Below are 17,970 nucleotides of genomic sequence, written 5' to 3' on the forward strand. Positions count from 1 at the left end.
GGTAGCCAGCAACCATTGGAGGAGACGAGGCTAGCGGGATGCAGGGGGAGGGCAGTGTCCTGGCAATGTTGAAATTTCTCAGTACAAGGGCAACAGAGGGGAAGGAACAGGAGGGGGCCAAACCCTTGTTTGAAATCACTTGCAGGGGGCCTGAAATCAAAGAACAGGGACAGGGTCCTTAAGAAGCATGACAGGGGCTTACAGTAAGGAGCCAGGCCCAAGAATGGGGATCCAAGTGATGGGACCCGGTCCTGGGTCCAATGAAAACAGATAAGTCTGGGGATGGGAAAAAAGAGTGCAAGGGTAGTGGATGGCATAAGGAGAGGAAGAATCAAGGCCCAGGTTCACTGCAGGGCCTGAGCAGAGAGTCCAAAGTCCCAAGCAAGGGGCACAGCTACGTTTTTCCAGAGGAAGCCCACAGGGACAAATGCCCAGTACCAGTCCCCTGGACCTAGTGAGCATCCTCAGAAAGGGATACTGAAAAGGGGCCCAGCAGGGACAGGGACAACAGGAGAGATGAAGGAGGGTACAGCGTGGAAGGCCAGAGGAAGGGTGTTGATGGGGTGAGGGCCAGGACTCCAGAAAGGAGCCCAGGCTAGGGACCAACAGGAGGGCCCAGGCCAGGAAAGGACAGGGAAGGGCGAGGCTGGGGAGGCTGGTGACAGAAGTGTTCTGAAGTTTAGGGAAGCCAAAAGGAGTAGGGTACAGGCCCCATCAAGGCCCGCAGTCCAAGTCCAGTGAAGCACAGAGCAAGAAGGTCCCACAGAGGCTAAAGAGAGGAGGAAGTACAGGGAATAGAGATCCAAGGGCCAGGTCTTGGGCAGGGGGTTCAGGACAGTGGACAAGACTTTGAAGGGATGGCAAGGGATCTGGCAGGGGCAGGCAGGCTCCTGACCCGGGGTGACTACAAGGTATAAGGGTTCCAGGTGCAGGACCAAAGTCCCAGAGAGAGCAAGGGGCCCAGGCAAGGGGCAGGACACCATTACCCATAAGCGCCCTGGCTCAGATGAGAATCCAGGGACCGGTACCTGGCAAAAGAGGACTGGCAAGTGAAGGCAGCAAGGAGGAGGACAATGGGAGGGCACAGCGGGGGCTCTTGGTGGGCCAGCCTAGGGAAGGGACCCACCCAACCAATTGTGATGAGTGACCCAAGGAGCAGGAGACCTGCAAGTGCCAGGGGAAAGCGGAAGGGGAAGTGGAAGTAGGGCTGCGCAAGGACAAGGAGACAGAGAAAAGTGCAACAGGCACCTAAGGGAGCACGTTGGCAGTCCTAAGCAAGGGGCCCCCAGATAAGACCCAACAGGAAGAGACTCCATGCTACACCAAAGGACATGAGGAACTCTGTTAGGGGCTCATGTGAATGCCAGGCCCGGGGAATGAAGCTCAAAGGGTCAGGGTAAGGGAGGGCTGGGTTGGGGTAGGGGTAACATGCAAATCCAGAGGACAGGGGAGGAAAGGGAGTGGATCTTTCAGGGATGGGTCGAAGCAAGTCACATGTTAACTCCCAGGCCTCAAGGTTCAGGCAGCAAAGGGTACTCAATCAAGAGGCTGTATTTCCTATAGGGAGCATTAAGGTGCAGAGGCCAGCCAATATGTCTCCGCTGCCCAGGTGAGTAGATCCTCAGAGAGGGACCTTGACCAAAGGAGGGTCAAAAGAGTGCACTGTGAGGGGAGGTTGTGGGGATGGTTGGTTGACAGCCTGGACCCATTCGAGGAGCCGAGGCTAGGGAGGAGCAGGGAAAGCAAAGGGTCCCATCATTGCTAGGATACCACAGCACCAGCAGAACAGAGGGGAGGCCCAGGATGGGGTCTATGAACAGAGGCCTGTAAACAAGGGAAGGGAAAGGGTCCTCAAGAAGGGCTGCCAGGGGTTCATGCAAAGAGCTGTGTCCAGTAATGGAGAGCCAAGTACTAGCACCTGGGGCAGGGATGAATGAAAATGGATATGGATGGGAAGAGAAGGGAGGGGAGAAAGCTGAGTAGATGACACTGTGGGAAGAAGGCTTAAGGTCTAGGTTCACTACAGGGTGTCAGGATTGGGAAGCAGGGCACAGGCTAAGGGAAGCAAAAGGGCCCATACAAGGGGCAGAGGTACATTTTCACAATGGGAACCCATAGGGCCATTAGCCAAGGTCAAGTACCTGGCCGGATGAGAATCCTGGAAAGGGGATCAGGAAAATGGGCCTGGGAGAGATAGAAATGACAAGCGGGCCAAAGGAGGGCACAGTCTCAAGAGCCACAGGATGGGTATGGGTGGGGTAGGGGCCAGGACCCCAGGAAGGAGCAAAGACAAGGGACCTAGAGGAGGGCCCAGGCCAGGGCAGAGCAGGGAAGGGTGAGGCCAGTAAGGCATGGCTACACTAGGGTACTTCAGTACAGGGAAGCCAAAAGGAGGACAGAAGTGGCTCCAGTGTGGGGCCTTCAAACAAAGCCCAGAAAAGAATGGAACAAGAAGGGCCACTAGAAACTCAAGTGAGGATCCAGGCAAGGAAATGGAGTGCCAAGGGCCAGGGCTTGGGCCTGGGGCTCAGGACAGTGGAAAAGACTTGGGAGGGAAGGCAGGGGATCCAGCAGGGGGCAGTCAGGCTTCAGGCCCAAGGCCACTACCAGGTGTCAGGGTTCCTGGTGGAGGACCAAGCACCCAGAGAGAGTAAGTGGCCCAGGCAAAGATCAGGGCTATGTTTTTCATACCTCACTCTGGCCCAGTTGAGAATCCATGGAGAGGGACCTGGCAAAAGAGACATGGCAATTGAAGGGGGCCAGAAGGATGGCTATGGGAGGGAATGGCCTGGGGTCTTGGTAAGTGCATGGTGGGATGAAAGCCAGGACAGTAACCAGGTTCTGAGACTAGGTACCCACCCTACCATCCTAGGACATGGGACCCAAGGAGAAGAAGACTCATGAGCACCAGGGGGATTCATGAAGGGATGGGAAGGTTGAGTTGCACAACGACCATGAGACAGAGGGAAGCTCAAGGGGGACCTAGGGGAGCCCTCGGGTGGGCCCAAGAAAAAAGCCCCCAGTTCAGATCCAACATGAAGAGACTCCACACTATGCAAAGGGACATGAGGAAAGTGTCAGGGACTCAAAGGAGCACACAAGATAGGAATAGGAGTGCCAAGGGCCTGGGTTAGGGAAGGCTGGGTTGGGATAGGTGCAGCATGCAAGGCCAGAAGGCAGGGGAGAGAAGGGAGGGGATCACTCAGGGCTAGTAGGAGCAAGTTCCATGTTTACTGCCAGGCGACAACTTTCAGGCCATGAAGGTGACTCATGCGAGTGGCAGGGCTGTGTTTTCCATAGGGAGCATTCAGGGAGCAGAGGCAAGCCAATTCCTCTCCTCTTACCCAGGTGAGTAGATCTTCAGAGACAAACCTGGACCAAAGGAAAGGCCAAAGACAATACTGTGAGGGGATACATGGTGTATTGTTGTGTGTGTGTTTGTGGGGGGGGGTATTCAGGCTGCCAGGACCCATTTGAGCAGCATAATTTAGGGAGAAGCAAGGTGTGTGCAGGGTCTGGGAAGTGCCAGGACACCACAAAATGAGAGTATCAGAACGGAGGCACAGGAGGGGACTGGCAACAGAGGCCTGAAACCAAGAAACAGGAAAAGGGTCCTCAAGAAGGATTTCAAGGGTCTCAAGCAAGGAGCCAGGCCCAGTATTGGAGAGCCAAGAGCCAGCACCTGGGCCTGGGTGCATGAAAAGAAACATGGAGGGGGAGTAGTGGGAGGGGAGAAAGTGAAGTGGGTGGCAGAGTGGGAGAAGGGCTCAAGGCCCCCGTCCACTGCAGATTGTCAGGGATCAGGAGTAGGCCCCGGCTGAGTGAGGCCAAAGGGCCCAAGCAAGGGGCAGGGCTATGTTTTCCCAAAGGGAGCCCCCAGGGCCAAGAGGCCAGGTCAAGTCGCCTGGCCCAGGTGATCATCCTTGGAAGGTGATCAGGGAAGCAGGCATGGCAGAGACAGAAGTGACAGGAGGGCCAAATGAGGTCACAGCCTGAAGGGCTGCAGAACAGGTATGGGTAGGGTGGTGGCCAGGACCCCAGCAAGGAGTTCATGTAAGGGACCTAGAGGAGGGCCCAGGCCAGGAGAGAGCAGGGAACGCTGGGCCGGGAAGGCGGAGCAGCACTAGGGTACTAAAGTACAGGAAAGCCAAAGAGAGCAAAGAAATATCCCCATTGAGGGGCCCTCAAACAATGCCCAGAAAAGCAGTGAGCAAGAAGGGCCACCAGAAGCTCAAGCAAGCAGCCAGGCCAAGGGCCAGGGCTTGGGCAGCAGGCTCAGGATAGTCTATTATATTTGGGAAGGAAGGCAGGGAATCCAAAAAGGGGCAGTCAGGCTCCAGGCCCAGGGCAACTTCCAGGTTTCAGGATTCCTGGTGCTGGACCAAGTACCCAAGGAGAGCAAGCGGCCCAGGCGAGGGCCAGGACATTGTTTCCCATAAGGCACCCTGAATCAGATGAGAACCTATGGCCATAGTCCTGGCAAAGGAGGCAAGAAAAAGGAAGGGGGCCAGAAGGAGGGTGACAAGAGGGCACGCAAGGGGGTCAGGGTAGGTGCACATAGGGGTGAGACCCAAGACTCAAGCCAGGCGCCCAGGCAAATTACCCCCCCAATCAATGGTGATGAGGAACCCAAGGAGCAGGAGACCTGCCAGGGCCAGAAAAAGGTGCAAGGGGGAAGGGGAGGAAGGGGCTGTGTGAGGATCAGGAGAAGCAAATGGGCAACTAGGGGAGCCCTCTGGCAGGCCCAAGCAAGAGCCCCCAGGTCAGGCCCAACATGAAGAGACTCCTTTCTATGCCAAGGGCCATGAAGAGTGTGGTCGGGGGTTCAGGAGAATGCCCAGGCCCAGAGACCCCAGCACAAAGGTTCAGGGTTAGGGAGTGCTGGGTTGCAGTAGGGGCAGCATAGAAAGCAGAGGGAAGGGAACGGATCATTCAGGGATGGGTTGGAGCAGGTCCATGTTAACTGCCAGGCCTCAAGGTGCAGACAGTGAGGGTAACTCAGGTGAGTGGACGGGCTGTTTCCCATAGGGAGTATTCAGGGCACAGACACAAGCCAATTCTGCTCCTCTGCCCCAGGTGCATAGATCCTCAGAGAGGGACCTGGACCAAAGAAGTGGGGGAAAAAGAGAGTACTGTGAGGTGATGTCTGGTGCGTGGAAGTTGGTGGGGTGGGCTGCAGAACCCATTTCAGCAGCACAGCATAGGGAGAAGCAGGGGGAGTGGAGTGTCTGGGCAGTGCGAGCATACCACAGCACGAGGGGATGAGTGGGGAGGCACAGAGGGGCAGGCAACAGGGGCCTGAAACCAAGGGATAGGGAAAGGATCCTCAAGAAGGGGGAGAATGGCTCAGGGTCTCAAGCAAGGGGCTGTGCCCAATAATAAAGACCCAAGTGCTAGCACCTGGGCCTGAGTGAATATAAGGAAACATAGCGGGGGAGCAGCGGGAGGGTGAATGTGGAGTCGGTGGCACAGTGGAGAGTGGCTCAAGATCCAGATCTACTTCAGGGTGTCAGGGTACAGGAGCAGAGACCCGACTGAAGAAGCACAAAAGGCTCAGGCAAGGGGCAGGGATAAGTTTTCCAAAGGAGCCCCCAGGGCCAAGAGGCCAAATCAAGTGGCATGGCCCAGGTGAGCATCCTAGAAGGGTATCAGGAAAGTGGGCATGGTAGAGACAGAAAGGACAGGAGGGCCAAGGCAGGGCACAGCCTGAAGGGCTGCAGGGGGTGTATGGGTGAGGTGGGTTCTAGGACCACAGCAATGAGCTCAGACAAGGGAACTAGAAGAGGGCCCAGGTCAGGGAAGAGCAGAAAATGCCAGGCTAGGAAGGCAGGGCTGCACTAGGGTACTGCAGTACAGGAATGCCAAGAGGAACAGGGAAGAGGCCCCAGCAAGGGTCCCTCAGACAATGCCTAGAAAAGCAGTGAACAGGAAGGGCCGCCAGAGGCTCAAGCAAGAACCCAGGCCGGGAAACAGAGAGTTAAGAGCCAGGGATTGGGCAGAGGGCTCAGGACAGTGGAATTTATTGGGGAAAAAATGCAGGGGATCCAGAAGGGGGCAGTCAAATTCCAGGCCCAGAGCCACCTCCAGGTTTCAGGGTTCCTGGTGCAGGACCACACACCCAGGGAGAGCAAGAGTCCCAGGTAAGGATCAGGGTATTGTTTCTCATAAGACAGCCTGCATCAGATGAGAATCTAGGGCCAGGGTCCTGGCAAAGGAGGCCAGGAAAAGTAAGGGGGCCAGATAAAGGGTGATGGGAGGGTACACAAGGGGGTCGTGGTGGGTGAGCATGGGGACGAGTCCCAGGCCCCAAACCAGGTGCCCAGTCAAGGGACCCACCAAATCAATGAAGATGGGGGACCCAAGGAGCAGGAGACCTGTGAGCATCAGAAAAAAAGCTCAAGGGGAAAGGATGAAAGGGGCTGCATAAGGACTAGGAGAAGCCAAGGGGCACAAAGAAGAACCTGCTGGCGGGCCCAACCATGGGGCCTGGAGGTCAGATCCATCAAGAAGAGACTGTTTCTATGCAAAGGGCCATGATGAACACAGTCAGGAACTCAAGCGAACGACCAGGACCAGGGTCCAGAGCAAAAAGGGTTAGGGAGGGCTTCATTGCTGTAGGGGCAGCATGGAAGGCTGGAGGGAAGGGAGGGGATAACTCAGGGCTGCGTTGGAGCAAGTCCATGTTAACCATCAGGCCTCAAGGTTCAGGCAGTGAGGGGGACTCAGGCGAGTGGCAGGGCTATGTTTTCCATAGGGAGCATTCAGGGCACAGAGGTAAGCCAATTCTGCTCCTCAGCTCCAGGTGAGTAGATCCTCAGAGAGGGTCCTAGACCAAAGGAGGGGCCAAAGAGAGTACTTTGAGGGGATACCTGGTGTGCAGAAGTGGGCTGCAGGACTCATTCTAGATGCTCAGGGTAGGGAGAAGCAGGGGGAGCCATGGGTCTGGGCAGTGCAATCATACCACAGCATGAGGGGATCAGTGGGGAGGCACATGAGGGGGCAGGCAACAGGGTCCTGAGACCAAGGGACAGGAAAAGGGTCCTCAAGAACGGGGAGAATGGCTCAGGTTCTCAAGCAAGGAGCTGGGCCCAGTAATGTAGAGCAAAGTGCTAGCAAATGTGCCTTGGTAAATGAAAAGAAATATGGAGGGCGAACATGGAAGGAGAGAAAATGGAGTCGGTGACACAGTTGGAGAACAGCTCAAGGCCCAGAGCCTCCTGGGAAGGGAATCAGGAAAGTGGACATGGTAGAGACAGAAAGGACAGTAGGATCGAAACAGGGCACAGCCTGAAGAAATGCAGGATGGGTGTGTGTGGAGTGGGGGCCAGGACTCCAGCAAGGAGCCCAGGCAAGGGTCCTAGATGTGGGCCCAGGCCAGGGGAATGCAGGAAATGCTGGGTCAGAAAGGCAGAGCTGCATTAGGGTGCTGCAGCACAGGAATGCCAATGGGAACAGTGACCCCAGCGAGGGGCCCTCAGACAATGCCCAGAAAAACAGTGAGCAAGAAGGGCCAGCAGAGTGTCAAACAAGAAGCCAGGCCAGGGAATGGAGAGCCAAGGGCCAGGAAGCTAGGAAAAGGAAGCGGGCCAGATGGAGGACAATGGGAGGGCACGCAAGGGGGTCACAGTGGGTGCACATAAGTGCGAGACCCAGGACCCAAGCTGGGCACCCAGGCAAGTTACCACCAGATCAATGGTGATGGGGGACCAAACGAGCAGGAGACCTGGGAGTGCCAGAAAAATGCACAAGGGGAAAGGGAGGAAGGGGCTGAGTGAGGACTAAGAGAAGGCAAGTGGCATCAAGTGGAGCGCACTGGCGTGCCCAAGCAATGGTCCTCCAGGTAAGACCCAAAACAAAGAGACTACTTGCTATGCCAAGGACCATTAGGAATGTGGTCAGGGACTCGGGCCAATGACCAGGCCCAGGGTTCAAAGCCAAAAGGGTCAGGGTTAGGGAGGGCTGGTTTCTGTAGGGGCAGCATGGAAGACCAGAGGGAAGCGAGGGGATTGCTCAGGGCTGGGTTGGAGCAAGTACAAGTTAACTGCAAGGTCTCAAGTTTCAAGCAGTGAGGGGGACTCAAGCAAGTGGCAGGGCTATGTTTCCCATAGGGAGCATTCAGGGTGCAGAGAGGAGCAAATTTCAATCCTCTGCCCCAGGTGAGTAGATCCTCAGAGAGGGACCTGGACCAAAGGAGGGGAGGCCAAAGAGGGTACTGTGAGGAGATACCTTGTGTGCAGAAGTAGTGGAGGGTCTGTGGGACCCATTTCAGCAAAACAGGGTAAGGAGAAGCAGGGGGAGCGGAGGGTCCAGGTAGTGACAGCATACCACAGCTTGAGGGGATCAGAGGAGAGGCACAGGAGTGGGCAGGTAACAGGGGCCTGAATCCAATAGACAGGGAAAGGGTCTTCAAGAAGGGGGAGAGTGGCTCAGGGTCTAAAGCAAAGAGCCCAGCCCAGTAATGTAGAGCCAAGTTCTAGCACCTGGGTCTGGGTGAGTGCAATGGAATATGGAGGGGGAGAGTGGGAGGGGAGAAACTGGAATCAGTGGCACAGGAGGAAAATAGCTCAAGGCCCAGATCCACTCCAGGGTGTCAGTGGTAGGGAGCAGGACCCCGGCTGAGGGAGGCCAAAGGGCTCAGGAAAGGGACAAGGCTATGTTTTCCAAAGAGAGCACCCAAGGCCAAGAGGCCAAATCATGTTGCCTGGCCCTGGTGAGCATCCTGAAAAGGGGATCAGGTAAGTGGGCATGGCAGAGACAGAAAGGTCAGGAGAACCAAAGCAGGGCACAGCCTGAAGGGACGCAGAAATGGTGTGCGTGGGGTGGGGGCCAGGACTCCAGAAAGGAGCCCAGGCAAGGGACCTAGAAGAGGGCCCAGACCAGGGGAGAGCAGGGAATGCTAGGCCGGAAAGGCAGGGCTGCATTAGGGTGCTGCAGAACAGGAAAGCCAAGGGGAGCAGAGAAGTGACCGCAGTGAGGGGCTCTCAGACAATGCCCAGAAAAGCAGTGAGCATGAAGGGCAAGCAGAGGTTCAAATGAGAAACCAGGCCAGGGAATGGAGAGCCAATGGCCAGGGCTTGGGTAGGGGGCTCAGGACAGTAGATTTTATTTGGGAAAAAAATGCAGCGGATTCAGCAGTGGGCAGTCAGGTTTTAGGCCTAAAGCCACCTCCAGGCTTCAGAGTCTGGTGCCCGACCAAGCACACAGGGAGAGCAAGGGGCCCAGGCAAGGGCCAGGGCATTGTTTCCCATAAGGCACCCTGGATCAGATGAGAACCTATAGCCAGGATCCTGGCAAAGTAGGCCAGAAAAAAAAGGGGGGGCATGTAGAGGGGAATGGAGGGCACCCACGGGGGTCAGAGTGGGTGCACATAGGGGTGAGACACAGGACCCAAGCCAGGTGCCCAGGAAAGGGACCCACCCAATCAATGGTGATGGGGGACCAAAGATGTAAGAGACCTGCCAGCACCAGTAAAAGGCACAATGGGAAGGAGAGGAAGGGGCTGTGTAAGGATCAAGAGAAGCAAAGGGGCACTTATGGGAACCCAATGGTGGGCCCAAGCAAGGGGCCCCCAGGTCAGACCCAACACAAAGAGACTCCTTGCTGTGCCAAGGGCTATGATGAACAGAGTCAGGGACTCAGGCGAACTCCCAGGCCAAGGGACACTATCACAAAGGGTCAGGGTTAGGGATAACTAGGTTTTGGTTGGGGCAGCATGGAAGGCTGGAGGAAAGGGAGGGGATCGCTCAGGGCTGGGTTGGAACAAGTGCATGTTATATGCCAGGCCTCAAGGTTCAGGTATTTGAGGGGGACTCAGGCGAGTGGCAGGGCTGTTTTTCCCATAGGGAACATTCAGGACACAGAGGCGAGCCAATTCCTCTACTCTGCCCCAGGTGAGTAGATACTCAGAGAAGGACCTGGAACAAAGGTGTGGGGTAAAGAGGGTACTGTGAGGGGATACCTGGTGTGCGGAAGTGGGGGGGGTGCAAGACCCATTCCAGCAGCACAGGGTAGGGAGAAGCAAGGGGAGCAAGATTGGGGATCAATGGCTTGGGTTTTTTTTTTTTTTTTTCTAAGCTAAAAAAATTTCTTGAGGTTTGCAAGACGTGCAGAGAGCAGAATTGGATCAGAGTAAAAAGAAAGCTTGGACATAGGGGCTCTTTACCCATTTTTTTGAATCCTCACAGTCTCTTACTGGGTCCCCTGCCTTCCCTCCCAAATCTTGTTCATTGTTCTGAGCTCCTGTCCAAGCCCTGGTCCTTGGCTCTCAGTTCTCTGGCCTAGTTCCTTGCTTGAGCCTCTGGTGTCCATTCTTCCTCCCTGATTTTCTGGGCTTTGAGGGCCCCTCACTGAAGCCGCTTCCCTGCTACCCTTGGCTTCCCTGTACTGCAGTACATTAGTTAAGCTCCGTTTTCCTGGTCCTGGCCTTTCTGCTCTACCCTGGTCTGGGCCCTCCACTAGGTCCTTTAACTGGGCTCCCTGCTGGGGTCCTGGCCCACACTCCACTCACACCAAGTCTGTGGCCCAATATGCTGTGTCCTCATTTGGCTTTCCTGTAGTTTTTGTCTCTGCCACACACGCTTTACTGATCCCCTTTGCAGGATTCTCACAAGGGCCAGGGGACTTGACCTGGCCTCTTTCCCCTGCAGGCTTCCTTTGGAAAAATGTAGACCTGCCTCTTGCCTGGTCACTTTGGCCTCCCTTAGCCTGGGCCCTGCTCAAGAATCCTAACACCCTGCAATGGATCTGTGCCTTCATCCTTTCTCCTGTTTCACTGGCTCCTCTTTCTCCCCTCTCTCACCTCCCCTTCCATGTCCCTTTTCATTCATCCAACCCCAGGTGTTAGCACTTGGCTCTCCATTACTGGGCCTAGTTCCTTGCTTGAGCCCCTGGCTGCCCTTCTCAAGGACCATTTTCCTTTCTTTGTTTTCAGGCCTCTATTTACAGGCCCTATCCTGTGCTTCCCCTCTGCATCACTGGTGCTATGGTATCCAGGCACTGCCAGGACCCTTCACTTTCCCTTCTTCTCACTTTCCCTTCTAACCTGGGCTCCTAGAATGGGTCCTGGCTACCAACCGACCACCCCCACAATCTCTGTACACCAGGTATCCCCTCAACGTGTCCTCTTTTGACCGTCTTTTTTTCCAGGTCTTTCTCTGAGGATCTACTCACCTGGGCAGAGGAGTCAAAATGTCTGGCCTCTGTGCCCTTAAGGTTCCCTATGGGAAACACAGCCCTGCCACTTACCTGAGTCACCTTTGCTGCCTGAACCTTGAGGCCTGTCAATTAAAACATGAATTGCTCCAACCCAGCCCTGAGAGATCCCCTCCCTTCCCTCCACTGACCTATCAGCTTGCATGCTGCCCCTACCAAAACCCAGCCCTCCCTAACCTGACCCTTTGCACTTCAGTCCCCGTGCCTGGGCGCTCATTTGAGGCCTTGACAGTGTTTCTCATGTCACTTGGCATAGCATGGAGTCTCTTCCTGTTGGGTCTGACCTGGGAGCCCCTTGCTTGGGAATGCCAGCATGCTCCAACAGGTGCCCCTTGCACTTTCTACTGTCTCCTGGTCCTTGAGAATTCCTTCCTCACCTTCCCGTTGTGCCTTCCCCTGGTGCTTGCAGGTCTCCTGCTCCTTGGGTCCTTCATCCATGGTTGGTCAGGTTGGTCCTTTGTCTAGGCACCTTGATTGGGTCCTGGATCTTGCTCCCACACGTACTCACCGAGACCCTTTGCCATTCCCTCCCATTGCCCTCCTTCTGGCTACCTTCACTTGCCAGGCCTACTTTGCCAGGTCCCTGTCCCTGGATTCTCATCTGAGTCAGAGTGCCTTATGAGAAACTGAGTCCTGCCCCTTGCCTGTGCCTCTTGCTCTCTCTGGGCCTTTGGTTCTGCACCGGAACACTGACACCTGGCAGTTGCCCTGGGTCAGGAGCCTTCATGCCCCCTGCTGGATCCCCTCCCATCCCTCCAAAGTCTTGTCCACTGTCTGACCCTCCTGCCCAAATCTGGCCCTTGGCTCTTCATTCCCTGACCTGCCTCCTCTCTTGAGCCTCTGGGGGCCCTTCTTGCTCCAAGCTTCCCTGGGAATGCACTGTGTTCCTTGCTGGGGCCAGTACCCTGCTCCCCTTGGCTTCCCTGAACCTCAGAGCCCTACTGCTGCCCGCTTGCCTGGCCCTACCCTTCACTGCCCTTTCCTGGCCTGGGTCCTCCTGATGGTCCCTAGTGTGGGCTCCTTTCAGAATCCTGGCCCACATCCCATCAAAACCCTTCCTCTGGCCTTTTATGCTGTACCCTTCTTCATCCCTCCTGTTGTCCCTGTCCCTGCTGTACCCCTTTTCATTATCCCTTTCCCAGGATGCTCACCAGGTCTAGGCAACTGGAACTGAGTGTTTGGCCCTGAGGGCTCCCTTTGGGAAAACGTAGTTGTGCCCCTTGCCTGGAACTTTGGACTCTGTGCCCAGGCCCTGCTCCTGCATTCTGACAGGATCCCTATGGGCAACACAGCCCTGCCTCTCCTATGGGCCCCCTTTGCTGCTCAAACTTGACATCTGACAGTGAACTTGGGCCTAGTGACGATATTGCCCTGGGCGGTCGCCTGCCTTCCCTCCCCTGCTCTCTAAACTTGCAAGCTGCCCCTAAGCCAACCCAGCCCTTCCTCACCCTGACCATTTGCCCTACAGTCCCCTGGCCTGGCTGCCAGCCTGAGCTCCTTACTGCATTACTCTGGTTGCCTTGTTTTCTGTGGTATCTCTTGCTGTTGTGTCTGACCTGGGAAATCCTTGATTTGGCCCCCTAGCTCACTCCCCTCTGTGCCCTTTGCACAGCCCTCTGTCTCCTCATCCTAGTGGGGATCCTAACTCTCCTTCCCCTAGCACTTTTTCCTGGAGCAGGCAGGGGCCTCCTGATCATTGGGTCCCTAATACCTTTCATTGGGGTCAGTTTCTTACCTGGGCTCCTTGATTGGGTCCTGGCTCTTGCCCCTCTCTGCACCCAACGCAAATCCCCACTGTGCCCTCACATCACACTCCTCCTGACCCCTGTTCCTTGCCAGGCCCTTGGCCTGGTCCCTGGCTCATGATCCTCATCTGGGCCAGGGAGCATTATGGGAAACAGAACACTGACCCTCAACTGGGATACTTGCTCTCCCTAGGCCCTTTGGGCACCACCAGGAACCCTGACACCTGGCAGTGGCACTGGGCCTCTAGCCTGCATCCCCCTTGCTGGATCCCCTGCTTTCCCTCCCCAGCCCCGTCTACTGTCCTGAGTCCCCTACCCCAGCACTGGCCCTTGGCTCTCCATTTCCTGGACTGGCTCCTATATTGAGCCTCTGGAGCTTCTTGCTCCATGCTTCCCTGGGCTTGAACTGCGGGCCTCGCTGGGGCCCCTTCCTTGCTCCCCTTGGCTTCCCTGCATCTCACTAGTGCCGCCCCTGTCTGCCTAGGTCCACACTTCTCTGCTCTCCCCTAGCCTGGGCTCTACTCTTGGTCCCTAGCCTGGGCTCCTTTTGGCAGTCCTTGCCGGCATCCCACGAACAACCTTTTTCCAGAACTTCACGCTGTGCCGTTCTTTGGCGCTCCTGTTGTCCTTTTCCCTCCTGGGTTCTTTTCCCAGATCCCTTTTCCAGGATGCACACCAGAGCCAGGGGCTGGAACTGGGATGTTTGGCCCTGCAGGATTCCTTTGGGAAGAAATAGCACTGCCCCTTGCCAGGGGGCTTTGCCTTTTTCAGCTTGGGGCCTGCTCCTCAATCCTGACAATGTGCAATGAATCTAGGCCTTCATCCCTCCTCTCCCTGTGCCACCTCTTCCCCTTATTCCCTTTCTCCCCATATACTGCCACAGCCAGGAAAGAGGGGACTTGCCCTTCCTCATGGGAGACCACTTACACCTGGCTGTTGGGGTACCCTTGAAGCCCAGCAACCAGGGTAGAGGGGACTCCCTCTTGCACGTGGGATACCTCTCCCACCTGGGTGTTGGGGGGAGCTCCAAACATCCACAGCCAGGATAGAGGTTACTCGCACCTCCAGAGCCCTCTATCCTGGATTACTTGGTGTACAAGCTCCCTGCAACACCCAGGTGGGAGGGGTCTCCCACCTGGAGGGGCGAATCTCCTCTACCCTGGCTACAGTATATGAGCACTCCCTGACACCCAGGTGAAAGGCATCTCTGGCCTAGAGGGGCGAGGCCCCTCTAGCCTGGATACCACCATATAAGATGCCCCCAGTGGACACCTAGGTATGAGGGGTCTTCTGCCTGGATGGGTGATTCCCCTCTACCCTAGCTGCTGTAGTTTAAAAGCTCGAGTCTTCTCTACCCTAGCTAAGATGATATACAAGATCCCTGCAACCCCTGGTGGGAGGTGTTTTCTATCTGAGAGGTGAGTCACCACTACCCTGAGTGCAGTGGTATAAGAGTTCCTCCACCCTGACACGCAGGTGGGAAGGGTCTCCAGCCTGGAGGGGCGAGTCCTCTGTACCCTGGCTGCAGCTGTATAAGATCTTCCTTTAAATGTGAGGTGGGATGGATTTCCCAACTGGAGTGGTGTATACCCTATACCCTGGAACGATGGTATAGGAGTTCCCCGCTGACACCCTGATGGGAGGGGTCTCTCACCTGGAGTGACTAGTCCTCTCTACCCTGGCTAAGGTGGTATACAAGCACCCAAATGATCCCCAGGTGGCAGGGGACCATTCGGGAGCTTGTCTAGAGGGGGGAGTCCCCTCTTCCCTGACTGTATTGTTGTAAGAGCCCCCCACACACACACATACTCACAGGTGGGAGGGGTCTCTGCTTGGAATGTAAAGTCTCCTCTTCCCTGCTTCTGCCGGTATATGAGATGCCCTGACAACCAGTGATTAGGGGTCTCTCATCTAGTGGGGCAAGTCCCCTCTCTCCTAGCTGAAGCAGCACAGGAGTTCCCCCGCAATAGCAAGAGGGGAGAGGTCTTTTGCCTGAGGTGAAAGGCGTCCCTGCCTGGAGGAGAGAGTACCCTCCACCCTGGCTGATGCAGTATAGAAACTCCCAGACACCCAGGAGGGAGGGGTCTCCTGCCTGGAAGTGGGAGTCACTTGTACCTTAGCTAAAGTGGTATAAAAGCTCCCTGTGACACCCGGTGGGAGGGGTATCCCTGCTGAAGGGGCGAGTCCCCTTTTCCCTTGCTGAAGTGGTATACTAGCTTTCCCAGACACCCAGGTGGGAGGATCTCTGGCCTAGAGAGGTGAGTCCCCTCTACCTTGGCTGCGGAGGTATTTGAACTCCCCCCCGACGGTCAGGTGGGACTGGACTCTTACCTAGAGGGGCAAGTCCCATCTACCATGGCTACAGCTGGATAGGAGCTCCTCCGACACCCAGGTGAAAGTGGTTTTCCCCCATGAGGGACAAGTCCCTGCTACCCTGCCTGCAGCTGTATAGGAGCCCCATCCCCGCCCCTAGGACACCCAGGTGGGGCGAGTCTCCCGCCTTGAGGGTCAACTCCCCTCTCCCCTAGCTGGGGCAATATATGAGCTACCTCTGACCCCCAGGTGGGATAAGTCTCTCGCCTGGAGGAGTGTATCCCTGGTACTCTGGCTGCTGCACTATAGAAGCTTTCTCTGACACCCAAGTGGGAGAGATCCCCCACTGGACGGGCAAGTCCACTCTACCCTGGCTTCAATGGTGTAAAAGCTCCCCCCAGTATCCCAGGTGGGAGAGGTCTCCAGCTTGGAGTGGTGAGTACCCTCTACCTTGACTGTGGTGGTACAGGAGCTGCCCCCATACATCAAGTTGGGAGGGGTCTTCCGTCCTTTGTGGTGAGTCCCCTCTACCCTGTCTGTGGCGGTATATGAGCTCCCATGACAACCAGTGTTGGTCTCCCGCTTAGTGGGGCGAGTCCCCTCTATCCAGGCTGCAGCAATATAGAAGCTCCCCCTTGCATATCTAGATGGGAGGGAACACCCCCCCACCCATGGAGGAGAGAGTACCCTCCACTCTGGCCAAGGCAGAATAGAAGCTCCCCACAGACACCCAGGTTGGAGGGGTCTCCTGCATGGATGGGTGAGTCCCCTCTACCCTGGCTGCTCTGGTATATGAGCCACCCCCATTAGCAGATGGGAGGGGTCTCCTGCTTGAAAAAGGGAGTCCCCTTTTTCCTAACTCCAGTGGTATACTAGTTTACCCTGACATCCAGGTGGGAGGGTTCTCCTGCCTGGAGGGATTACTGGATCTCCCCCAGATTATCTGGTAGGATGGGACTCTTGCCTGGAGGGGCAAGTCCCTTCTAACATGGCTGCTGCAGGATAGGCACTCACCCCCAACATCCAGGTGAAAGTGGTGTTGCGCCTCGAGTTTTGAGTCCCTACTACCCTGCTTGCAGCTGTATAGAAGCCGCCCACCCAGGACACCCAGGTGGGAGGGTTCTCCTGCCAGAAGCCGCAAGTCCCTATACTCTGACTTCAGTGGTATAGGAGCTCCTCCTGACAGCCAGGTGGAAGGGATATTCTACCTGGAGGGGTGAGTCCGCTCTCCCCTGGCTGTAGTGGTATAGCAACTTTCCACCCCACACCCAGCACCCAGGTGGGTGGGGTATACCTCATTGAGGATTGAGTTTCCTTTATCCTGGCTGCTGCGTTATATGAGCTCCCACCCCTTCCTTAGTTGAGAGGGGTCTCCTGCCTGGAGGGAGGAGTCCCCACTACCCTGGCTGCAGCGATATAGGAGCTCCTCTCCCACACCCAGGTGGGCGGGCATCCCAACTGAAGGCGTGAGTCCCTTCAACCCTGGCTGCTGTGGGAAAGGATCTTCCCCTGAAACCCAGGTGGGAAGGTGTCTGGCCTGCAGAGACAAATTTCCTTGATCCTGGCTGTAGTGGTATAGGAGCTCCCCCCAACACCCAGGTGGAAGAGGTCTCCTGCCTCTAGTAGCTTGTCCCCTCTACCCTGCCTATGGCAGTATATGAACTCCCCTGACAACCAGGTAGAAGGGACCTTCCACCTGGAGTAATGAGTCCCCTCTACCCTGGATGTGGCAGTAAATAAGCTCTCCCAGACACCAAGGTGGAAGTGTTCTCAAAGAATTGAGGGGCAAGTCTTCACTACCCTGGCTAAGGTGGTATACAAGTGCCCTGGTACACACAGGTGGGAGTGGCCTTCACACGTAATGGCAAGTCCCTTCTACCCTGACTTTGGCAGTATACAAGTTCCCTGAACCAGGTGGGAGGGGTAACCCACCTGAAAGGACAAGTCTCCTCTACTATAGCTCTTGACATGTAAGAATTCCCAGTACACACAGGTGGGAGAAGTCTTCCACCTTCAGGGGCATGTTCTCTCTACCCTTGCTGTGGTAGTATAGGAGCTCCTTCCCTGAAACCCAGGTGGGAGGGATTTCCTGCCTGTAAGGGCATGTCCCCTCTACCCTGGCTGCTGCAATAATCAAGCTCCCCAAGTCATCCAGGAGGAAGGGGTCTCCTCCATGGAGGGGCGAGTCCCCTCTATCCTGGCTGTGGTGGTATATGCGTTCCTCCTTGTTAGGTGCAGGACAGGTTGAATTAAGGTGTCTGAAGGACAGGCTGAACAAATGTTAGCCGCACACTCAAACCCCCTCTGTCTGGTCCTTTATCACCTGGTTGCATCAAGTCTGAATACTCCCGCTCAAAGATGATCATTTGACCCCCACCTGTCTGGAGCAACAGAAACCCACATCTGACCCCTGCCCCATCTGCCTGAAGGCAGAAGATGACACCCTTAGCAACTACAGTGTGATCCATTCATTCCACCGACAAGGCAGCTTGCAGACCCAGAGACTCCATTAGAATTTGGCTATAAAACTCCCTCCTGCCAGGCCCTGTCTCTTGCTCTCTCTGTCTCCCTCTCTTGATTTTGCACTCCCTTGTTCTCTCCTTCTTCTCTCGCTCTCTCTTCCTCATTCTCTCTCTTTTTCTCATCTTTGGCACTGCTGCCATAAACCAGTGGTCACTCCAAGAGTTGTGGTCACTTTCCT

This window comes from Callospermophilus lateralis, chromosome 13 (genome assembly GCF_048772815.1).
Source record: "Callospermophilus lateralis isolate mCalLat2 chromosome 13, mCalLat2.hap1, whole genome shotgun sequence".
In the NCBI taxonomy this organism is placed as follows: domain Eukaryota; kingdom Metazoa; phylum Chordata; class Mammalia; order Rodentia; family Sciuridae; genus Callospermophilus; species Callospermophilus lateralis.